At 41.1% G+C, this 24391-nt stretch overlaps 1 protein-coding gene across 4 annotated transcripts in view; it reads left to right on the top strand.

Annotated features, from left to right (window-relative positions):
- The window catches only part of SYT1 (synaptotagmin 1), a 343326-nt gene that overhangs the window by 116785 nt on the left and 202150 nt on the right, over positions 1–24391 (top strand). For all 4 annotated transcript variants that reach the window (XM_080971338.1, XM_080971335.1, XM_080971337.1 and 1 more), the window contains exon 2: positions 15156–15211. The gene's annotated coding sequence lies outside the window, so the exon portion shown is untranslated. The remainder of the gene's footprint in view (positions 1–15155; positions 15212–24391) is intronic.

Below are 24391 nucleotides of genomic sequence, written 5' to 3'. Positions count from 1 at the left end.
GTGTTTTGTAGTTGAAGATATTTACTGCAGCAATATAAATGTCAAACATGACAGTCAACTTCAGAAAGTGCCCTTGGTGATTTATTGATGCACAATTTTAAATTTCCTTTTTACAGAAATTAAAATGAAGGGCTTCCACTCTTCAGTCCACCCTTATCAGATGCTTTCCCCTTTTGCAAGATGCTGAATTGTAATTTTTAGGTACACTTGTTCTACCTAACACACATCTGAAAAGCATTTAAAAGGTACTGGAAAAAGCAACAACTCTGCTCAGTGAAGTCCCAGACAGAAATAAATACTCATAATCCATGTGGCTTTGCAACTCACACTCTTTTTGATGGTTAAAATGGCACATATTTAATTATTTCAATGTTTTCCTAACTTGCCTTTCATCATAAAGCCAAGCCCAGAAAAGGGTAATTTAAAAAAAAAATGAGTTAGACCACATCAGTAGCAATCATAAAACAGAGGCTGCTAAAACATCAAACAAATCAAGTGAAACTTTAAACAAATACAAAACATTAATACAGCGTAAATCAGCAGAGCAGCTGGCTCAGAGGTCACCAACCTTTTGGGAGTCTGGGAGATTGTTTGCAAACTGGAGCTGCTGTCATGGGTACCCCATCCTCGCTGGAATCTGTTCTGTTGGCTTCAACAGAATGCCAGAGGGTGCCATTGTGGCTGCCAGAGGTGGAGACTAGGGAAGCCCTTTGCAGGCACAGGTGTGACTCTGAGTGCTGCATTAGTGACCCTTGCCAGTACTACCTCTGGGTTGGGAGTGTTATACAGGTGGGGAATCACAAAAGAGAGAAGGCCCTTTCCTGGGTTACCATATAGCAAATATACAGCACAACCGGACAGGCCTCTCTTCTGATGAACTCAGATCATTCTCTTATGGCAGAAGATGTATTCAGGTCCCAATTTTTATAAGACTTTATATGTCAATAGCCAGGAATGGCTAGGAATGTCAGAATATGATCAGGAAGAACAAGTTCCAGATCCCCAGTCAACCATGAAGCTTGTTGGGTTATCTCAGGCCAGTTAGTCCCTCAACCTAACCCATCTCACAACCTTATTACAGGACACAGTATAAATGGGGAGAATCAGGCACACCAACTTGAGCTCAATGGAGGAAAGGTTGGATATAAACATAATAGTAAACAAACAAATAATATTTAGCCTATTGAATTTGGCTCTTTAGCCAATCAGCACACAGTGCTCTTCTTTCAAAATCTGCATTATTTTATCTTAATACTTTGAACCACTCAGCAACCCAGTTACTACATTTTGTACTAGCTGCAACTAAGAAGCCCCACAAAGAACACTAATGTTAGTTAGCAAGATGAGAAGTTACCAGGGCATCTGTCACTGTGGTATAGCTGTGAAGCAGCCAAAGATGGCAGAAGGCACTGTTAGACACTGAAGATCCCCTCCAGTGAGTGCACTGACAACATATATGCTCTTTCAAGGGTAGTGCAACTCTGTCTGGAACATGCCATGTACCTGAGAACCAACAAGACCTAAGACATCTGTCTTGTTGGAACCTCCCCAGGCTAAATGGCATTGCCTCGAGCCATTGTTACCCCAGATTTTCCAATGCATTTAGGGGAGTTCAAATCACACCAGTGTGAGCTGGCCAGATGAAATTATAGAGCTTGTGTACCTTTAATAGTTGGGTAGAAAGCTGGGTAGAATAGTTCAGCTGAAAGTCTGAAACTATTAAAGATGCACGAGCCCTGGCCTCTTTTTTGCTTGACCACCCAACACACATGTACATGCACAACCAGTCAGGAAGTCCCAACACTCCAAGGATATAGTACTTAGCAGTAAATGCTAAGCTTGAATTCAGTTGAATAGCGACACCAAGGGAACAGAGGAGGGAAAAGAGAATGTAGCTGCTGGATGCAAAGATGAGGGCAGAAGACAGTGTATAAGGAAGCAGTGTGAGTATATGTCTACTTAGAAGTAAGCTGCATTGAATTAAATGGGACTTACTTCCATGGAAGTGTACATACAATTCAAGAGGAAGAAAAAGGGATAAATAGGCTGATTCAGTGTGCTGCTTTCGAGGATCTTTAAGATCTGCAAGACTTTGAACATGTGGAGTGAATATTATACCCGTGTCTGTCTGTCTCTCTGTCTGTCTGTTTGTGTGCATGCTGCTGTTTGCCCATAGCAATTTTGTGTGTTTGCAAAATGGAGAGAAGAGTCACAGGCCAGTTGAAAAGCTATTACCTGGAATTGACAAATGCATGGAGCTGGGCTTGTAAAACCTTATTTTTGTCCAGTAAAAAGATTAATGAGACGTTTGAGAAACTGATTCTCTGTGCTGAGGTACAGTGTATTCCAGCCTCTAGATAATACAGAAATCAGTTATATTTGCTAAATTTCTCTTTCCTGCTTTTCTCAGTTATGGATAGTGCCGATTGCTGTTGTTTTATAGCTTTGGTTAATGTGTTTGCAAATTGCAATGAAGGCATCTGAGGAAATTACTCCATACATCAGTGGAGACAGAAGAAATGGGTTTCTAGTCTGCTTGTGTGTGTCACTTGGGTACAAATCAGTAGTTCTTATAAGGTGACTAAAATTAGATATAAATAAGTATGCTTTAAAGGTCCTAATACTGTAAATAAATAAATAAAGAATCCCAGTATACACAGAAAGGTTAAATAATGTTTAAGTTAAGCACACCCATAATGATTAAGAAATGCTTCTGAATAGACTTGATTCATTAGTGGAACCATTACAATCAAAATATTTGCCATATGTATATTAATATGGCGGGTGGGGGGCTTTGTATGAATTTTGTTAAATATGGGACATGCCTGCATAGAATCTGGCACTGAAGTTGCTAATTGCTAATTAGCATTTAAGAAGCACTCCTGTTAGATGCCCTCTGGTAATGCCTAGTCAGTGATGAGGATTTTACACTAAACACAACTTGAGAGTGTCTCCTTTTTACAATTTTAGGAAGCCTTTGTTGTTAGCTGTGTTGAAATTTCTGCATGTTGGTCTTATGATATGACAAGAGTCTCCACTCAACTTCTCAAAGATTTGGAATTCCTATTAAAGAAGAAGTAATTGGGCACCTAACTAATCCCAACATGCAAAATATATTCATACCACGAAGTTAGCAGTGAAAACCTAGGATCAAGATACTGGGGCCACAATCCTATAATCAATTACCTGGGACTAAGCCCCATTAAACTCAATGGGACTTACTACTTAGCTGAAATATATAGAATCATAGAATTGTACCCTAAGGGTCCATCTTGTCCAACCCCATGCAATGCAGGAACCTCAACGCAGTCCCCCCATCCAGACTGAACCTTGCTTAGCTTTGCAAATGTGCTAGTAGTTTTATTGCTGGTCTGCGCTATTAGGCAGAACTTGGGAAGTCACGTTAAACTGGATTGCCTGTGAGACAGAAGCTGCAGTGGTTCATCGTAAACCAAGTGGTGACTCACTTCAAAGGTGAAGAATCTTGAAGGACCAGATTCTGCCCTAAGTGTCACCCACACTCTTTGTTTAGCAGCTGAGGCCTCACACTGGATGCTGCCATTGAATGAAGCAGATAACATGGCTTTCTAACTGTAACCCCGTAGGTAAAAAAACCTAAGACCTGGCTTTTTAAGAAGGCTCTTTAGGAAGGTGATTCTTAGTTCTGGAATTTGTGCTCAGCACCAAAAACAATCTCATAACATGCAAAGCTCTCTGCATGAGGCCAGATGGCCTAACTCTCTGGAACCAATTGAGAATCCACCATGCTATGGAATAATTTACCTTTGGAGTGTGTATATTCTGATTTAAAGGTGTTTTGTCACAGCCCCATAGATAGTACCTGTAAACTAGTTTTGATAGTTGTGTTTTGCTGTAAGCCGCTTAGCGTCTTTCCTTTTATTCTTAATAGCTTCCTTTGAATTATTATTATTCATTTTATTTCTATACTGCTTTGTATTGTCAAGAAAAGAATCTCAAAGCAGTTTACAGCCTACATTAAAACATCAAATAAAACAATCCAAAATAAAACATTACTGAAGAAAGTCAGATATAAAAGTATGACATTCAAAGTAACATGATTAACAGGATAAGCACAGAACTTCTCTGCTGCTGTTGCTGCCAATCCTACCTATGGTGGTGGCAGCTGTGGAAGTTGGGGCTCGATGACCTGGGTCTGCAATAAGAGACATCCAAGATGATGAAGCTAGAGGGATACTCTGCATTAAAGGAACCAGTGTTGTCCTTGGTGGAATATAACAGGACTATGAAAACAACTCAGCCACATGATTACATTGCTGAGGGACTACCTATTACAGAGTTTCATGGGTGAATTGTTGGCCTACATTAATGCTTCATTGTTGAAAAGTATTTAAGATCAGACTTTTGTCAGCAGGAAAGATTAGCGGAATTTCAAAAGCCATTGTACTTGCTGTAGCTTCTTCCGGATAAAACAACTAGATATCGAGTTTTTTCACACTCACCAAATTAGTATACATGCAAATTAGTATACACTGGTCAAAGTAGTATCGTTTAAATGTAAGACAGACTTGTATAGACATTGTGTATACATTTGACCATATCAAATGTGCAAAAGTTCAGTATATAGAATGGACCAGTCAGGAAAGTCAGAAGTGAGAAGGGTATGAATGGATGAGGGATGAAAGCATGGTTGTCTGAATAGTTATGATTTCAATTCTGTAATTTATTTCAACTCAAATGGCTTAACATATAGTAATGCAGTATTATATTTTAGAAGGGTAAAAGGGGGGAGTCATTTAATATTTTATTGTTGCATGTTACAAAAGCAATAAAAGGAGAGCGGCCAGCTTTATCTATAGCCATTCTTGTCAGAATTTTGGATTATTTTATGTCTGTAAAATACATAGTGACATTTAAGTGATGTTAACTTTAATTTGTTTTATGGGGATCAAAATGAAGTTGTCAGGTCTTGTGTTAACTGTTGCTCATTAATAGTTTTATAAAAGTTAATACCTTGAATTGGCAGCTTTACAGTGTTGTAAAAACATTTCCCCCATAATCTAACCAAGGCAAGGTATCAGGATTTGCATTGGGTACATTTCATGAAGGCTCACTAGCAACTGTAATCTTCCTGCAGATTGTTTTAGCTTACTGAAGGTTATTTTAACCTAGTGTGTTTTGAAACACTTATTACAATATACGTATGTGTAAGATAATATATCAAATAAATGAGAGTGCTAATAATATCATTATAAACGTCTTTCAAATATCCTTTTCAACCACTTTGTCACAAAACTGGCATACCCTATTACCATTGTCTTACCCTAACACCACTGATTACCCTAATACCTTAAATGTTGACATACCCCAATCCCCAGAAACGAAACAATTTGAAGGAAAAGAGAATCCTCCCATTAAGAGTTAATACACAATTTAGTTGCCATTAAAACGCCATTTTGGCCCATATTGGGTGGGGATGTCTGTAGAGGGGAGAGTCCTCTTTGGCCATGATCAGGGTTCCCAGACCTGCAGGTGGGGAGTGGGGGCAGAGCCTCAACACACAACACAAGGGGGAACAGGACAAGGCAGCAGAGGCAGGCCCTCACCCCTCCATGCAATTACAGTCACATGAAGGCAGGGCATTCCCAAACATGGTTTAGCAAAATACATGTTCCAAATCTGAATGTTCATTCCAACCCTTTACATTACCATCTAATAGCACAATGGATCCAAAATAATGAATTAACTTAACGTTTTTCAAGTGTGGACTTCCAGATTTTTGGGCATATATTTCTTGGCATATTTTTTATCATTGTTGAAATTAGTTTTTGAGTATAACCCCTTGCTGCTCTCTCTGTGTGTCTGTCTGTCTCTACTGAGTGCCATTTTCTACTGTTGCCTGAAGAGTGCTATAAAGACACTGTCTCCATGTGTAACATGGATTAAACTGCCTCACCAGTAATTGACATACAGTCATCTCACCTTCCTTTGAAAACCATAACATCTGGATACTAGGAAGTATATGGAATTGGAGCTATAGTTTTGAATGTCAGGATAAAAGGAGGATTTGGATATCTGTTCGGGGACCCAATATAAAAAGGTCTTTGTGCGAATGTAGAGTCCTCTCTTGATTTCTGCTTCAAAGGATGGTTTGCAACGCTTTGGTCTACTTGTTGTCTATGCAGTGTATTTGCTTTCAGCTGAAGTGCTGTAAGAGAGAATGATTTTGTGGGTAAATAAAAGTGTCACAGTGAAGTAATTAACAGTTTTCTCTCCTGAAAAGAGAGTCTTGTGATGCCCACTGATTCCTGTGATTGTTTATTGATCAAGGAGTTATGATACTGAGCCAAGCGTTGTCATGGTTCAGTTATCAGAGTAGTACGTTGTCAAATGATGTGCTCTTTTGACATGGGATCAAACTGAGAATGAAACAGAAATTGTAGAGGGCTGTAAATCCATCAACCTGAGCCAAGGGGAGCTAGAAGCCTCCCAGGATTCTTGTCCTTGACAATGTTATGTGTGTTCTGTCTGCAAAATAAGGTAGCTAACATTTAAATCTCTGAAATAAAGGTGAAAAGAAACAGAATAGCATGCTATCTTCTGTTGCCAAAACAATGTTAACATCTAACTTGGTGGCAACTGTGGCCTAAGTAGAAAGAAGGGATTTGCTGTCAGTTGAAGTGGTTGATTCAGATATTTCAGAAATAGTGCAGTGGCTCATAGGAACAGCAGAAGTTGCCTTATACGGAGTCAGACCATTGATCCATCTAAGTCAGTATTATCTACACTGACTGGGAGCAGCTCTCCAGGTTTTCAGAAAGGAATCTCTCCCAGGTGTCAGGAATTGCACCTGGGATCTTCTGCATACAAAGCATATTCCATGGTCCATATTCCAGTTGATACATCATAGATGAAGCAAAGAGAAGAGTAAGAAGGATGTTCCACTGTTATTTAAATAGTTTTATTTATTAACAATATTTACAGGCTTAGCCACATCAGCCATTTAGACTAGATTCAGAACCTTAGGTTTGGATATTGTGGCAAGTGTGAATTTTGTAGGATGCCTGTGTCTCAGCACACACATTGCTCTGTAAAGTGCAAACTAGGTAGGCTCGCTTTGAAATGAGAACTGTGTGAAATTTCTCCGCACCCCTAGCCACAGTTTACTGTCATGCCTGAACCCTAAACTTTGATTAATCTTAACCATGGTTTGTTAAAACAAGCTAGCTTCATAAACCTGGAGAAATTCACAAACATCGCTTTCAAGATTCCACTGGTATTTATTGTAGTCTTGCTGGGCAATATACAGTATGAGAGTATGTGGCATCTTCTTGACATGTTCGACTAAATTTATCAAAATTCCTTTTGCTACCCTTGACATCCCTCAGGTGTCTCACATGAGCACCGGACTCAAATCAACCACAGAATTTTACTTAAAATACCTATAAGAACCTTCCTGTATCAAACCAACGGCCTATCTAGGCAACCTTCTGTGGCCCACAGTGGTGAGGTGAAGCAGAAAAGCCCACAAAAGCCATCTCTTGGTTACTGTTTCTCCTGAATACTGTTATTCATGGACCTATTGCATCTGGTCTGCGAAGCAGTTCATATCCATCCACCCTAGCAGCTATTTCTGTTATTATCCTCCATGAATTTGCCTTACCTCCTTTTCAAGCTCTCCATGTTAGCAGATTTTCAGAAAGGGGTAGTTCTCAGCCCTACCTGCAGATGCCAGGGATTATACTTGGGACCTTTTGCAAGGAAAGCACGAGTCCTCTAAATTGTCCCTGCATTTTCTCTCTCTCCCTTGCATCCTTTGTGGCACTGTACTACAAAATACTGTGTATCAGTATTTTACTTCCCTTCTGTCTGCTGCTGACCACAACTGCTATTGTGGCTAATGTTGTCATCAAAGCCCAAGATGAAAGCTATTTAGACCCCTCAGGTGCTTTTAAATTTTAGTTTCTTGTCATGTTAACAGCAAATTCCCGAGTTCAGGGAGCGGTGACCTGAATGGTGGCATTTTGACTGTAATCTCTGCTTGCTGACTGCTGCTCCAAGAATAAAAATTTAAACCGCAAGATTTAATGAAATCCCTCCGGATTAAGTGCTCAGTGTGCTGAGGAAATTGTGTTATCAACCTTCCCTCTGTGGTAGTAAGCATAAGGTTTGGTTTCTCAGTAGGAGAGTGTCCAAGAGAGACAACTCCAAGTCCATCAATAATTTACCATATTTTTTGCACCATAACACTCACTTTTTTCCTCCTAGAAAGTAAGGGGAAATGTCTGTGCGTGTTATGGAGCGAATGCCTACAGATGGTGGGGGGATCTGCTGCAGTCGTGAGCAGAGGATCCATGGTTCCCCTTCTTTCCCTCCTCCGTGGCTCGCTTTGAAACAGCAAAGCGGGAGAAGAGCCGCTGAGTGGGGAGGAGAGAGGGACAGAGAGCCTGCTTCTTTAAAGGAGCAAAGCGGGAGAGGAGAGGAGCCTTCTCCTCTTATACCCCTCTTCTGCATTATTAACATCATCCTTCTCCTCCCACCCCACGCGTGTCCCTTGTCCCTTGAGTGCTTTTCCTTCCCTCCCCACTTAAAACGTGGTTACAAAGCACGGATCCACATGGATGCTCAGGATTTTGCACTGGGTCACCCCAAATTCACCATCAGATCACATAGCATGTCCATGGCTACAGCCTGCACCAAAAAAATCATGCACCCACTGTTTCCTGGGGCCGCAGTGGTGCAAAAATGTGGTTACAAAGCATGGATCCACATGGATCCTCAAGATTTTTGCATTGGGCTACCCCAAACTCAAAGTCAGATCACATGTCTGTGGCCACAGCATGAACCACAAAAATCATACATCCACTGTTTCTTTTAGAATATTTTTTTTCTTGTTTTCCTCCTCTAAAAACTATGTGCGTGTTATGGTCAGGTGCGTGTTATAGAGCGAAAAATACGGTACATTTTTGTTACTTACCAGCCTGGTATTTGGGATTTTGTTGCCATAGCAATCTATCTGGGCCTAGGCAGTGTTTTAAGTGGTGGTTGTATAGGGATTCACAGTGTGTGCTTTAAACTCCTGTGTGCCAAAGTAATCCACAGATCTGTGCTACAGTTGATTTGAGATGCTGTTAAAATCATTGTTCATGGTTGCAAGGCACCTTACATATATGAAGGATTTGAACATAGTTAAGGGTGTTAAAGTTACAGAGCAGCCAAGGTTTTATTTTTATTTTTTAGTTGATGATATACTTTGCTAACAAATCAATATTTAGTATGAAAGAATGTGTTGCTGGGAAAAACAAACAGATGATGGTGTATTGATTTAAGATTGATTGTGCGTTTAAGAGTGCACAATCCTATGCACTCTTAACTCAGAATTCCCACTTTGCTTAATAAATTTGCTCCTAGGTATATGTGCATAGGATTGCAACTTCAAACTGCTTTGGATTTGATATAAATCATAAATTTGGCTCTGCTACAACATGCATTATATATCATATGTCATGGTTCACACAAGAAAAAGAGGTGCATTTGCAAGATCAGGAAAAATCAACTTTGCGAAATATCTTCTATCTGATTAAGCTGCTTAGCTGAGAGGAGATGTTCCTCTCTGCCCAGTCCAGTTTTTCTTCTAAGTGTTGAGGCAGTTGTTTGCTTCCCCTATTTCAGTAAGCATGAGGTTTGGTTTCTTAGCAAGAGAATATCCAAAAGAGACCACCTCGGCCAATCAATAATTTGCACTTTTGATTCCTGGTATTTGGAATTGTGTTGCCATGGCAACATATTTGCTGCTTTTGCTCTTCAGACAGAAAGCTCTAATGGTAGGAGCCATTGAGTCTTACCCTCCATTACAGTGACGGGGGCAGGAATATTGCCTCTGCTCTTGAAAGACTGTATTGTTGTGAGTTGGGGTGGGTCAGTCTGGATGATGCCCCAAGTCTCTTCTTGGGATCCTGTATCTGTGGGAGTAGAATGTATAAGAACAAGCTTGCTGAACCAGTTCCTCTATTAAGGTAATGACTTTGGCTAGCTGGTTAAGCACCATAATTAGCATCACCTAAGAAGTTGTTCTATGCCACAAGACAAAAGGGTGGGCCTTTCTCTCTTCCCCTAGCTGCTGTGTAGGAGAACAGTAGCCAGAGTTTTTGTGTGTGTGTGTGTGTGTGTGTGTGTGTGTGTGTGTGTGCTTACCTCTGTGCTTGTCTGTGCTAGACTTTGAGGCTCCCTTGGCAACCAAATGGAGAAGCAAGATCTGTTGGGGTCTTAATGTTCTGAGCCCTACTCCCTCATATTATGCTCAGGTTGTATATACAGTGGTACCTCTAGTTACAAACATAATTTGTTCCAGAGGTCCGTTCTTAACCTGAAACTGTTCTTAACTAGAGGCCTGCTTCCGCTGCCGCACATGATTTCTGTTCTCATCCTGGGGCAAATTCTCAACTCTAGGTAACTCTTCCAGGTTAGCAGAGTTTGTAACCTGAGGCAGTTGTAATTAGAGGTTCTACTGTATGTGTAAATAAAACCGTATATTCCTTCATTCCAAGGAAACTGAACCCAGGGTAAGCACTGGAAACCCTGGAGTCTCTCACTGATTGGAAACTGGGGTGGCATTTAACAGTGTTCTCTGAAGAGCAGAGACAGTGATTTCCCACTTGCATTGGGCTGGGCTGGGAGGAGAGGAACTTCTTCCCTCTGCCCAGTACAACAATGGGGATGAAATCACTATCTCTGCCCTTCAGAGACAAATCTTTCTGCACCATATGGGTTGTGAGTGTGTGTGCAAGTTTCTGCATAATTGTCTGCTTAAGTGTGTGTGCGCATGTTGTTATGAAGGTGAGTGTGCATTGTGAGGTGGCAGTGCCTGTTTCGACAGTGCCCACTGTCACTTGACCATGCCTTCCACTGGAAAGCAACCTTTGGAAGCTTGTCCTCTCCCTTCCTGGGGAAGGAAGGTTATGTGGAACATATCACCTTCAGCCCATATTGAGTGTTGGTGTTTGGAAGGATCTGATCCTCCAACTTCTTAAAATACACACCTGTTGTTGTATTAGACTTCTGCATGAATGGAGAAGAACATTAGGTAGGGCATCCCCTCTTTGCAATCAAGACAAGAGCTTGGATGTTCTCCAATGAGTGTGGATAGATGCAAAGGGAATTTTGTCTCTGTGTTATTGTTGGGTGTCTTGTTTGATGCTTCATGCTTTATGTAAAATTCCATGTTATTTGTCATCTGTTATTCCAGTTGCAACAGATCTGATAGTGTATTAGATCTACCACCTTGTCTTTCTAGTTCAGCTGTTGTTTGGCTCTTTGAGCAGTGTTTGTCTGTGTCAGGGACACTCTTCGAGCATCTCCCAGATCAAATCTCTGTGAATTCCCTCCCCTCGCCCCACTGATTCCTTCAAGTAAATTAAATAGAAGATGCACATTATTTACATGATTGCTTCAGGGTCCTAAGGGAATCATTTCCAGATACCATTTATAAAAAATGTACAGAATATGCTCTGAAGTATTATTGCAAAATGCAATCTGGCATAGCTAAAATCATTTTATTCTATTGGTTTTGCTAATGGATTTTGATTTTTAAAATAATAATAATAACAACAACTGTTTCCTCTGAAACAATATTGAAATGAAAACCAGATCTTGCAGGACTAGTTGACAGATGCTGTAACAGCAGCTGGGAAATGCAGTCGTCATTACAAGAGCACGTTCCCCATGCTCGAACCCATAGGATCCATAGCCATGGATGAGTGAGTTAATGTTCCAGCACATTATATAAAATATTCTTTGTTTAAGACTAAGACATATAACGCAAATGGGTTTTTGTTCTGTAAAATAATGTTGCATCTTCCTTTGCCGAATCATTTCTCATTTTTCTTGTTTGATTTCTTCATTATATATGTAGAATTCTAGAAGTAACTGCTAGGAAGTACCATATTTTTCACTCTATAAGATGCACCAGACCACAAGACGCACCTAGTTTTTGGAGGAGGAAAACAAGAAAAAAAATATTCTGAATCTGAGAAGCCAGAACAGCAAGAGGGATCGCTGTGCAGTGAAAGCAGCAATCCCTCTTGCTGTTCTGGCTTCTGGGATAGCTGCGAGCCTGCATTCACTCCATAAGATGCACACACATTTTCCCTTACTTTTTAGGAGGGAAAAAGTGAGTCTTATAGAGCAAAAAATATGGTATATAAGCAGATTTATGCCGCTGTACTTGCATTTATGTACATTCATTTTCAGCATTCCTATTCCACACTGTTGTTGCTAATATATAACCAAAAAGGTTTCTCCATTTTATACAGAGAAGACATTCCCCTTCCTAGCCTTTCCCACATCTCTCCTTCTGTCTTACCCTCAGTTGTAATAATCACAATGTCAGTTCTTTAAAAAATGAATAAGAAGAAAAATCAACAGCTCTTATTGGCTCCTGCCATATCAGTAAACATCCCCCCAGTCTTTGAACAAACTCCCTGAGACATGTCCATGTTTCATTGGGTGCCAGTACAGGACACACACACACACACACACACACACACACACACACCTTTCATTATGAACAGTGGAGAAATGCAAAGTTTCTCTCTGTGAGTGAGCACAATGGTGGCTGATACAGGTTTCCCTTTTTTCCTTGAGGGCAGGGGGAGAGGGAACATGCAAGGACTATTTTGTGGTTTTGCCTCTTCACTTTTAGATGTGACAGCCATTTTGTGACCTGCGCTTTTTCAAAATTTTAGATGTGGCCATTGATCTAAAAATCTTGATGGCTCCTGCCACAGAAAACTTGAAAGGCAGGGTATAGATTGGTAAATAATCAATAACAGGCCTTCTACAAAATTAGCTAATGACTTGGATCTAGACATAGTTCCTGCTGGCAGGAGCATACTCTGAGAGGAGTTGTACTGATTTCCCTTCTCTCTCAGCATCACCTCCCACACAGTGTCCTAAAACTGTGCAAGAGATAGTACTGGGGGCGGGGGGGGGGAGGGAGATCAGCAAAATTCACTCCACACCCACTCATACTCCTAGCAAGATCCCACTTCTGAGTCAAAAGCCTTCTTTGGAAGGAAGTAGCTTTTCCATATGTGGAAGGCAAAATCTGAATCCAACTCAGTTAGCGGTGATTTATTTATCTTACAAACATCTGTGTTATTTTTGTGACAACGCATTTTCAGTCATGTATAATATTAATGAGTGCAATTCGCAGCACTTTGTCACACTGTAAATTCTCTCCTGTGAGATGTGGTGGTGGCTGTCCACTTTGGATGGCTATACAGCAGGATTAGACAAATTCGTGGAGGATCAGTCTTATCTGTAGCTACCAGCCATAATTGCTAATGTTCTACTTTCACTGCCATAGGCAGTATGCCTCTGAATGCCAAGAGGGGAATCACAAGTGGGGAGACTTCTGTTACACTCTGGTTTTGCTTGTGGGCTTCCAATTGGGGCATCTGGGTGGCCACTGTGAGAACAGGTCACTAGGCTAGATGGGTTCTTGTGATCTCATGTTCTTAAAATCTTTCAGTGAGAAACTCTGTTGCATCATTCCTACTTCCGTGTCCTGTGGGGAATTTCTCCCTCATACATGGAGGAGTATGTACCCTGTTGCATGTTGATCTGCCATCCAAACTCACCAAGTTTTGTCTTAGCATTTTTTGCTTCCTTCCAGCTATAGTCTTACACCCAGTTTTCACAAGCAGCATTGACATGGGAAATTTAGCAGCTATCTTCACATACTGTGATATTGAGAACAATGAGCAGTTCTCATAGTGCAATGATTTGTGATATTAACACATGGGGGACAGTACTGTTTTTAAAAATCACATGCTCCACAAAACCTATAAAAACAGCTCCAGGCTTTGTGGTAATTTCATAGTCTAAAAGTGGGGACTGTAAGTTCTTAGCTCAACCTCCAGCACCCATTTGAAGCATCAAAGGGAAATAGAGGTAAATAACATCAGGATTGGCAGCCAGTATGTAGCATAGGGATTGGCCAGGCTTTGTATGAAAAGTAGGGGCCTAGGTAGTTACCCTTGCCTAGTCAACAGAGGACTCTCAGTCCTTCAGGTTCTATCTTCTTACAAATTCCAGTTCAACCTGATTCCCACTCAACTGCCTGACACTGAGTTAGACCATTGGTACATGGGTGGCGCTGTGGGCTAAACCACAGAGCCTAGGACTTGCCAATCAGAAGGTCAGTGGTTTGAATCCCCGCGATGGGGTGAGCTCCAGTTGCTTGGTCCCTGCTCCTGCCAACCTAGCAGTTCGAAAGCACGTCAAAGTGCAAGTAGATAAATAGGTACTACTCTGGCGGGAAGGTAAACAACTTTTCTGTGCCCTGTCTGGTTCACCAGAAGCAGCTTAGTCATGCTGGCCACATGACCCAGAAGCTGTACACCGGCTCCCTCGGCCAATAAAGCAAGATGAGCGCTGCAACCCCAGAGTCGGCCAGGACTGGACCTAATGGTCAGGGGCCCCTTTACCTTTTTACATCTATACCAGTATTGTCTACACTAACTGGCAGCAGCTTTCAAGGGTTATAGATGGGGATGTGCCTGTTGAATGGTTTCTTTAAATGTAAAGGTTCATCACTGTTCCACCTGATGTGTATGTCTTTAAGGGGCCAAAGCAAGGGCCAGAGCAAGATAACGAGACCCAGCTTTACAGCTGTGAAACATAGCAGGTGCTGCCGAGTTGTACTGATTAAGCTGTGTTGGCAATTGGGTGTAGTATATAAGGAGCAGCACCTAGCTCTCCCATTACCCTGGGGGATGGGTTGGTGGTTGGGTCATGTTTGTTTGTTAATGTATTTAGTGTAAAAGGAGTTTTTGTTTTTCTTATTAAAACCTTGTTTAAATTATTTTTGAGTCCCTTTTTAATGCATGGTCTCCCCAGCAAGCTCTCTGCAGCGCTACCATACTGCAAAAAGCCAACAGTGCCCAGCCGTACCTGGAGATGCTTGGGGATTGAATCTGGGGTTTTCTGCATGCAAAGAACATGCTCTACCACTGAGTCTCAGCCTTCCCCAATCTAGACCAATTCTCCCTTGGGAAGATTAATGTCATGGCTGTATCATGTCAAAGATAGTAGATCTAATACAGCTATATTCCAGAATACTCTGATCTTATTTTTAAAACACATTGTCATGGTATCCTTTTCTCCCCTTACAGAAACGTGGACTTCTGACAGAAAAAGAGAGGAGGCATCAGAATCCACATTGTAAACAGTAAGTTTTTTCTCAGTGCCTTCTGAAACTGAATATTATACGGCATTTGCTTCTTTTCCTTGACCAGTCTGTTCTTTCTTTTAACAATGTAAGAAATTAGTCTGGTAAGCAATTTCTGCCCTCTCTTAAAACTCAATTTCATTTCACTGGAGTGGACATTTTATTCATTTATCCTATAATCCTCTTAGATAAAAAACCAAGATAATCCATGCAATGTATCTGTGCTGCACCACATAGGGACATATCATTAGTGTTTTCTTGACTAGGATGATTTGGTGCAATAATATTGGTTAGGAAGCCACAAAATAAAAGAAATGGCAAATATTTCTGTTTTCTGGGGGTGCCTTTACGCATTTTTCATACATTGCATGACAGTGTATTCCTGGCAAGTGGAGCAGAAATTGGAAAATCCTACAGTTGCTTTGATGTTTAGCTGGTGCTTGCCATTGTATACCTGAAGGAGCGTCTCCACCTGCATCGCTCAGCCCAGACACTGAAATCCAGCTCCAAGGGCCTTCTGGTGGTTCCCTTATTGTGAGAAATGAGGTTACAGGGAACCAGGTAGAGGACTTTCTCAATAGTCACACCTGCCCTATGGAATGCCCTCCAATCAGGTGTCAAGGAAATAAACAACAATCTGACTTTTATAAGAAATCTGAAGGCAACCCTATATAAGGAAATTTTGAATGTTTAATGTTTTACTGTGTCTGATGTTATAATTGGGAAGTTGCCCACAGTGCCTGAGACAACCCAGTCAGATGCATATAAATAATGTATTGTTATTGTTAGTTACTGTTATTGTTATTGTTATCCAGGGCGCCTGTGAGCCAGAAAGGTGCATGTTGATGGTGCTGGGGAACACTGTATTTCACACTGCAACAAGGACAAGAAATCTTATTCAGGTCTCAATTCGCAATACAGTCATACCTTGGTTGTCGAACGCCTTGGTACTCGGACGTTTTGGCTCCCAAACACCGCAAACCTGGAAGTGAGTGTTCTGGTTTGTGAACATTTTTCAGAAGCTGAACGTCCGATGCAGCTTCTGAGGCTTCTGATTGAGTGCAGGAAACTCTTGCAGCCAATTGGAAGCCGGGCCTTGGTTTTCGAACTGTTTCGAGAGTCAGACAGATTCCCAGAACGGATTAAGTTTGACAACCAAGGTACGACTGCACATATGATCAGCTTCCAAGACAGTTTTGGGAAAGGAGACTTGCATAGGCTTCTAAGTCATCACATGGATCAGGTATAGGGAGCCTCAAGCCCAAGACCACTCTCCTCCTTTGCCTTGCTTCATATCCCACTTGAGAGTTTTTGCTTAGCTGGAATATGTCTTTGAACTCCAACAATTCCTCTCACTCTCCTGGATGGAAGATAGAGAGGGCTGTGTGTAGAAAGCAGCCCGCTGTACAAAGTTATGATTTACGTTAATGCCCCCCCCCTTTACTCTGACCCTTTTCACACACAGGTGTATTCCTATCAGAAGCTTGCCCAGAAGGAATGAAGCCCATTGGCTGAAAGAGGTTCCCAACCCCTGATATGGATGAAGAATTGGGATGCAAAGTGATCTAAAAATATGTAGATGATAGTATTGCCTCAGGATCATGGTTTTTAGCTTAAGACCTCATAGAGTTTTCAGCAAATTCCCACTGCTGCATTGTGGAAACAGTGTGTTTGTGAAATGGGCAGATGGTAGCATACCTGTGTTTGAATCTTTCTCTCTGTTTTATACACGTAATCAAAAATCCCCCCGTTTTAGCTTTCTTTAGCAGCTGGCATGAGCACCCTGAACTCATATCAAAACCATTCAAACGGAATCTGAATGTATTTATGTACATGAAGAAGAAATTAATCAACCTTTGTTGGTGCTCCAATGAATACAATCACCCTTCCTCCTTCAGGCAGAATATAATGATGAGAAACCTTTTCATAGCATCCATCAGTTAATTTATCAGTCATGGCATTATGATTATAGAATACAAATGTTCTAACCATGAATATATAATTACAGAAATGGAACTGTGCAGTGTCCATTTAACACATGTAATACATAATTTATTTAGTTCACCGTTTGGACTCAATTCTTGGAAATGTAATGTAAACAGAATTACCATTTTGTAATTTTTAAACAATAACTTTATGACAGAGTTTGGGAATACTCAACTAGCAGCAGTCAGTTTGCTTTAGGGGACAGGTAAATTGCAACACAGCAGGTTTGTCTATCAGCCGCATTTCTCCAATTAATATAAATGTTGAGCCCTCTTGAATAAAGGTACTCTAAGGAGTACGTCTTTCCTAAAATGTATAACATGGATCCTGCATAGGGCTGCCATAGTCTGGAAATTTCCCAGACATAGCTGGGATTTGACAGTTGGAAACAGCGTCCAGGTGCAAATTTCTGAAAGCTCAACAACTTTTGTGTCCAGATTTTCACTTTTTGAAATATGGCAACCCTATTCCTGCAGAACATTGTATCATTTTCAATTACTGTTTTACTTCATGAAGTTCTATAGAATGCATAGCAAATATACCCATCCCTTCCCCCCCCCAAAAAAAACCTTACCCTGCAACTTCCAGTTCGAGCACTTTGATCCTGTCTGTTTTCTTTTGAAAGTAATGGATGGAAGAGAATTATTAACGGAGTGTGAGTTGAAAACATTGGGTTTTGCCACATGGAGAAATGTTGGAGGCTATGCTCACCCCTGCTAAACCATATCAGCACGGATGTTGGAACTGAAAAAGAACTGTTGTGCAGAAGCACCAAGGCAGCTGGTATCTCTTTCTCTCTCTCCTTGCAGAATTGCTGCCTTCCCTTCTGGCATAGCACAACCGAGTGAAATCAACCATGGGGGAAGAGAATGTCTGGAGGGTTTCGGGTAGAGCAATGCATTAGGAAGAGCTATGGCTCTGCTCCACTGACTTTGCTCGTCTTCAGATGAAGCCCTCAGCATGTTGTCTCTGATGTTCCATTAACTGAATTAGGGATGTACAAGCTGTAAGGAGCTCGTCCTACTCTTGAGTAGGACCCTGGCAGAGACACATGCCCGACTGGCATGTTCTCTCCCTCCTGGTTGTTCATTCGGGAGCTTCAAAAGCTTTCTTCAGCCCGAACATCACAGCGACCGATGCCAACAGACATCGGCACACTTAGAGATCCGCAGAGTCTTCGCAGTTTGCGTAACAGACCTCAGCAACTCAGCATTTTGGCTAATCTACTTTATTTACGTATAAACACACGGAGCACTGCAACATGGCTCCCTCTCTCTCTAGCATCAGACAGCAAAGAGGGAGAACAAAGGACAATAGTCCCACTTCACGGAACACAGTAACACAAACATCCTGTCTCCGTCACTTCCCACTCTGTGGAGTCAAAACATACACCGTCATGTGATAGACAAAAATCCCATGAGTGCAATCACAGAGCAGGAATTCTAACACAAGCAACAAAGCCCCCACCTATCCACAAGTGGGAGATAGATTTTAGCAAAGTGGAAGTGACCACAGCCAGTTGCATTGTGAGCGGCAGGCGTGCCACCCTTTTGCTCTTAAGCAACTGTAGCCCTCATTTTATTTGCAGTCGTCACTTCCATGTACACACATCTGCAGCCTCAGATATGCCCCTACTGTGTTGTTTGATATTGTGAACTGCCTTGAAATTGAAAAATGGGATATACATATTCAAATAAATGAATATAAGGGCAATTATCTCCTTCTGCACATGTCTATTGATTATAACAAGAGCAAGCAAGCACATTAAAATTGATGGGGTAGCCATATTGACTAAGGCAGGTGTTAGCTCTTTACCTTCAATGTCATCATAAGAAGACAAACTGATGGACTTCTATTTTATTCTCATTATTATTATTCTTTAAAATTCATAAGCTTTTTGTGGTTTTGGCTTTGATATTTTCAAAGATCATAACCCCATGGCTGTGGAGGAGGCTAAACTATTGCAACACCCCTTGCTGAAGAGGTGTCTGTTCATCATCCTCACACAGTTAGCTGTTATCAAATTTCACCTGCCATGACAGTTATTTTGGATTATCATACAATTGACAGCTATGATGGTTCATAATGGCTGTCTAGTTAATGACAGTTTCCTCCATCATTCATGTATTATAAAGATAAATTTGTGTAATTTGACAAATCGGGTTATTGTTCAGATTAACAATTGGCTCATGAGGATGATGCTGGAACAATGGACTAGGTCTCATTTCAGCCAGCTGAAATAAATCTCATCCCAGCCCATTGAAAATAACAGTAATATGAGCAGTTTCACTCCATTACTTCCAGAGAAATTGAATTCCTTTTTTTTCAACCTTGAAGATTCATAGAATTACAGTAGATCTTTTATTCTTAATTTTCTTTGGAAAGCTGTATGCTAATATTTTAGGTTCTAGTGCGTGCGTGCAATGAGATGGAAACGTCTGAACACATTTTGAGTCCATTTCTATTTAAAATGCAGTTGCAAAGCTTTGAAAAAGCAAGTTAGTTGACTTTTGAAGGTTGTGTTCTAGTAAAAGAGGGGAAATTGCTTAAAACTTAAAACCAGCATGAATTCACTCCTTAGAGGTTTGCTTGAGAAGAACTCTTGATCGGTGTGGTCTGGGGACTAGGGCTGAATGCTCCTTGTACCTTTGGAAAACAGCATGTAGCAAAGTTAGCTTTGAAACTGGTCTTCTGAGTACATTGTTAATTACTAACGGCAGGAAAGAAATTTAACACAAGGTCTCCTGGGACATGTTGTTTTAGATTGCCACTTAACTGGGCAGATTCTTTTGGAAGAAAGCATATTGTGAAAGTGCTTTGGACTCTTCTATTTCCCAGAAGATCACCACCAGCCACCTTGGAAATCTTGAGGCTGATTTTTAATTTATAGGTATCAGGGGTCTTTAAGATATAACCACACAGGGATTTATCCTGCACAGTATTACTAACATGAATACATACTAAGTTGTATGTGGTTCCAGTTATTGCGCATTGTTGTGTTTCGCTGTGTTTGTTTGACACTACAACCAGAGTAGCAGTGCTTTTTTCAGAAAACCTAAGACATGGATTTACATTCTGCAGTTCCCTGACATGTACTAGTTATTCAACCTAATTTTGCAAAATGGTCCTGTCTGCAGACTTCCCTGGGGACTTCAATTGCCATCTATCATCTTAGCACCTTGATAGATTACTCACCATTATTTAATTTATCTTCAGATTCTTCTTTGCTTTCCCCTTAGTTAACAAACAAACACAGTGCACCCCCAGTGTCCCAGAAGTTGGATAATCCTTTGCTGAATGGTTGGTAATACTTTGTCTCAAGTAATAATTTTGTGTGTGAAGGCTATGGCCCTGATCCAACAATGGATGTTCAGCATACGGAATAAGGTTTCTACAAATGATTCATTCTCATCTGTTCTTGCTAAAGGCTGTTGCAGCAGCACAGCACGGCTTGTATCTTAAGGCAGTACAGACTGTTTCTCAATTCATGCAAGTAGTTTTGCCCCCCCCCCCCCCCCCGCTGCCTTAGTGCTGGCAGTGTAATTGTATCAGTTTTTCTACTTGTGCCAAGCACTCGAAGTGGCTTCAGAACAAAATAAAATATGAGACATGCTTATCTCTTGGCTGCTATATCAGGAGGAAACTGATGCATTCTCCTTAGCCAGCTACAAGTCAAGCCGTAACCTGTGGCCCTTCAGATACTACTGGCCTCTGGCCATCATCATCCTGAACTGCTGGTCATACTGCCTGGAGCTAATTAGGAGTTGCAGTCCAACAACATAAACCCAGAAGGCCAAAGGTTACCCACCCCATGCTCTAAGCAATGGCCTGAAGAGTAACTTTTTTTAGGTGCTGTTTCACAGGGGGTGGGAATAAAAGGAAGCTGTCATTTTAGGATGAGTCTTGTCTGTTTCTGGTTCACTTTTCACATGCTTAAAAAAACACATCCAATAATTCTTTCCATTTCCAAATTAACCTGTGAGTTTGTAGAAATTATTTCATGTGTAAATACGTTCATGTGTAAATAAATATTTAAATGTGAGTTTTCTCTCAAGATGCACATTTAATGCAAAGTTTGAAACAGTTGAACTGACCAGAACTTCATCACAGCATTACACTGGTGGCTATTGGGGAGACAGGCAAACTGATGAGATGGCAACTATTAACTATTGCTGCTAATAATGGATTTTATTACATAAACAGTAGTGTGTCTCTGACATGTTTTGCCAACCCGCCAAAAAACACTGACACCTGGTGATTTATACCTACAATTAGACCCTTTGATCCACACCCAGTATAAAGTACTGCCTTGCATTGGCCCCAATAGAGCATCATTTAAATGACACTGTAAATGCTATATCTCCACATATTGCCCCCCCCCCGCCCGGCTGCCTTAGTGCTGGCAGTGTAATTGCAAATATTAGAGAACTGAACTTTGTCTAAATTATCTGGCTATAGCACACATTACCACAGATCTGTTTGAAGAGTTTCTGTGTGCAGCTGATTAGACACTCTAATGAGAGTGCCATAAAACCCCGTGTATTGTGTTTCTTTCTTTTCTTCTGGAACATTATGTCTTCAGTTGTCAAACAGCTATAACAAACTAAAGCTTAAATGTTCAACTGAAAGAAGCAGTAGCAATGACTCATTTTTAGTATTTGGAAAAGGAAGGAGAATACATTTCTTGAGATTTAACGCTCTGGATCCAGAAACTCTCATGGGAAGCACACGTCCACCATCTTGTTTCAAAAGGCCTTTGGATCCTCAATGCTTCTCTAATATTTTTTTTTAATGCTCATGTTCTTGTTTAAGGGCTTAATCTATTGAGGTTTTATGATTTAGATTTTGAATTTTGTGTATATATATATATATATATATATATATATATATAATTGTTAGCAGGTTTGAGACCTAGCTGATGAAAAGCAGGATACATGTTTTTAAAATAAATAAACAAAAATAACCCTAACAGAATGTCGTGATGCTTGCCACTGTGAATGACTTTCAAGTTAGCCATACTCTTCATGAATCTGTCTATCAGTGGCCTACAGCTCCCATCAGTCTGCGTGGTCAATGGCCAAGAATGACAATTGTTGTTAAAATCAGGTTCACCAAAAATGGTTCAGTCAAACCACCCTCTCACAAAATTATCTTATATTTTCAAGGCAGTCATTCTAAACAGTTCTTTGCCGCGTTACATGAGAATAAGCCCCAATGAAAATTAGTGGGTCACCCTGGGGTCCTTCAGGATGAACGGTAGGATAAAAAAAGGAAAAATCATAACATAAATCTTATAGCTTGTCAGCCATTAGCTGCTATCTTGCCCCATAACCCGGCATGCATTTTCATGCACATGTATTTTCAGAGCATGCATGCATACTAGTTAAACATGTGCTTGCCTGCAATTCTCATTTTCCTATCCAGTAGTGTTTGCTTGTGTTCTAAAATGAAAGAAAAAGACTCGGTTGAGATAGCTCATGGCTACTAGTGCTTTTGCAGTGCTTTTCTTGCTTGATTCAATTACTCATCACTATGAAAAGTTCAGATGCATTTTAACAGCCCCAGGATGGTTGACCATTAGCATTTCATGATGAACCCTGTACAGTTAAACAGTTAACAGCATGCCTTCCTGAAAAAAGCAGCTGCTTTGATATGCTGAACAAAGACCTTCACTCTTTCTATCCGGTCCAATGAGTCTGAGAAGTTATCAGGCTAGGAAAAAATCTTTTGGTGTTCAAAGGCTCTGTGTTTTCTCTAGCCTGGCTTTTTAGCAGCAAGAGAAAAAGCAGGATATATTAGTGAGTTGCCATGGTCCAGAAAGGCATGGAGAGTGGCTTCATCCCATCAACTGCAGCTTCAGGCAAATGACTCACCTTGCATGCAATAAAATGTACTATAAACATGAGTGTACAGGAGTATATAAACATCTCCCTCGTCCTAGACAGTCACTACATTGAGCTAATACATTGCTTGCAAGGAAATGACAGTCTGAATTACAGATTTGCATTAGTTACTTGGTGCATCATTCCAGAATATTGCAAGTGAGCATGGATACATTTTGTGGCAATGCTTCTGTGCAAGATTCCTCCTGACTCCATTGGATTTTTTCCCAGTTATGTATATAAGACATAACTTTTTGGGTGAGGGTGGAATCTTTTATTATCATTGCCAAAGTTAACGAAACATCTGACCATGCAACTTTACAAATTTGCTTTGAATGTTTTATGTGGGATAGTAAAATCTATGAGAGCAATGTTGGAGCAAACGGTACTTTTTGCAAATCATAGTAACTTAATAAAAATAATAGTCTAGTACAGGGGTTGGTAACCTAAGGCCCATGGGCCACAAGTGGCCCATGGGGGTTGTTTAACCAGCCCATGGACCCCTGCTACCCATTCACGGACCCCCACCCCGCCCTCTCGGTCAGCTCCCATGCTAAACCGGTACGGAGCAGAGTGGGGACCTCCTTCCATGATGCTGGCAGGCTTTCCATTGGCTGCAGGAAGCTCCTGCAGACAATGGGAAGCTGCGCACGCCTCCTCCATGCCAGAAGGGGCTCCGGAAATAGCGTTTGCACCCTGGCCCACTGTGGCATCTGCAGGACTGTGAACCAACTCAAGCCACAAAAACTTTGCCGACCCCTCGTCCTCTAGATGTCATTGGATCCCAATAACTGTCAGCCTCAGCCAGCATGGCCAATGGTCAGGAACAATGGGTGTTGTAATCCAACAACATCTGGAGAACACCTATGCCCTAGCATGTTCCCTGCACCTCTTTTCAAGCGTGGATTCTTTAAAACACAAACCCCAATGTGAATTTGGTGAATCTGAAATTTGCTTGCAAGCTTAGACTTACCATTATGCAGAGTGTGGCAGCTACCTCAGGTCTCAGTTGCTAGAGAGCTGGGGAATAGCGGGGAGGATGTACACCTCCAAGCCGCTGTTGAGGAACTTTTCAGCCTGAAGGCCTACATAGGCTCACCAGACAAATTTGGACAATCACACCCTCCCTTCCTGGGGTTGAGGTGAGCCTAACATTAGGTATAGGAAAGATCAAGTTGCAGATTGAAGCTTGAAGCCACAGCAGCTGCAAAGGAGGAAGAACTGGGAGCACGTTCTTAAGTGTTGCCCTGCACAGTGAAAGACAAAAAGGTTCAAATTCTAAACCTGCCATGTTTTGGCTGAAAACAAAAGC

Source organism: Podarcis pityusensis (assembly GCF_964106645.2).
Source record: "Podarcis pityusensis genome assembly, chromosome: 10".
NCBI lineage: Eukaryota > Metazoa > Chordata > Lepidosauria > Squamata > Lacertidae > Podarcis > Podarcis pityusensis.
This window is presented reverse-complemented; position numbering and strand designations above follow the sequence as displayed.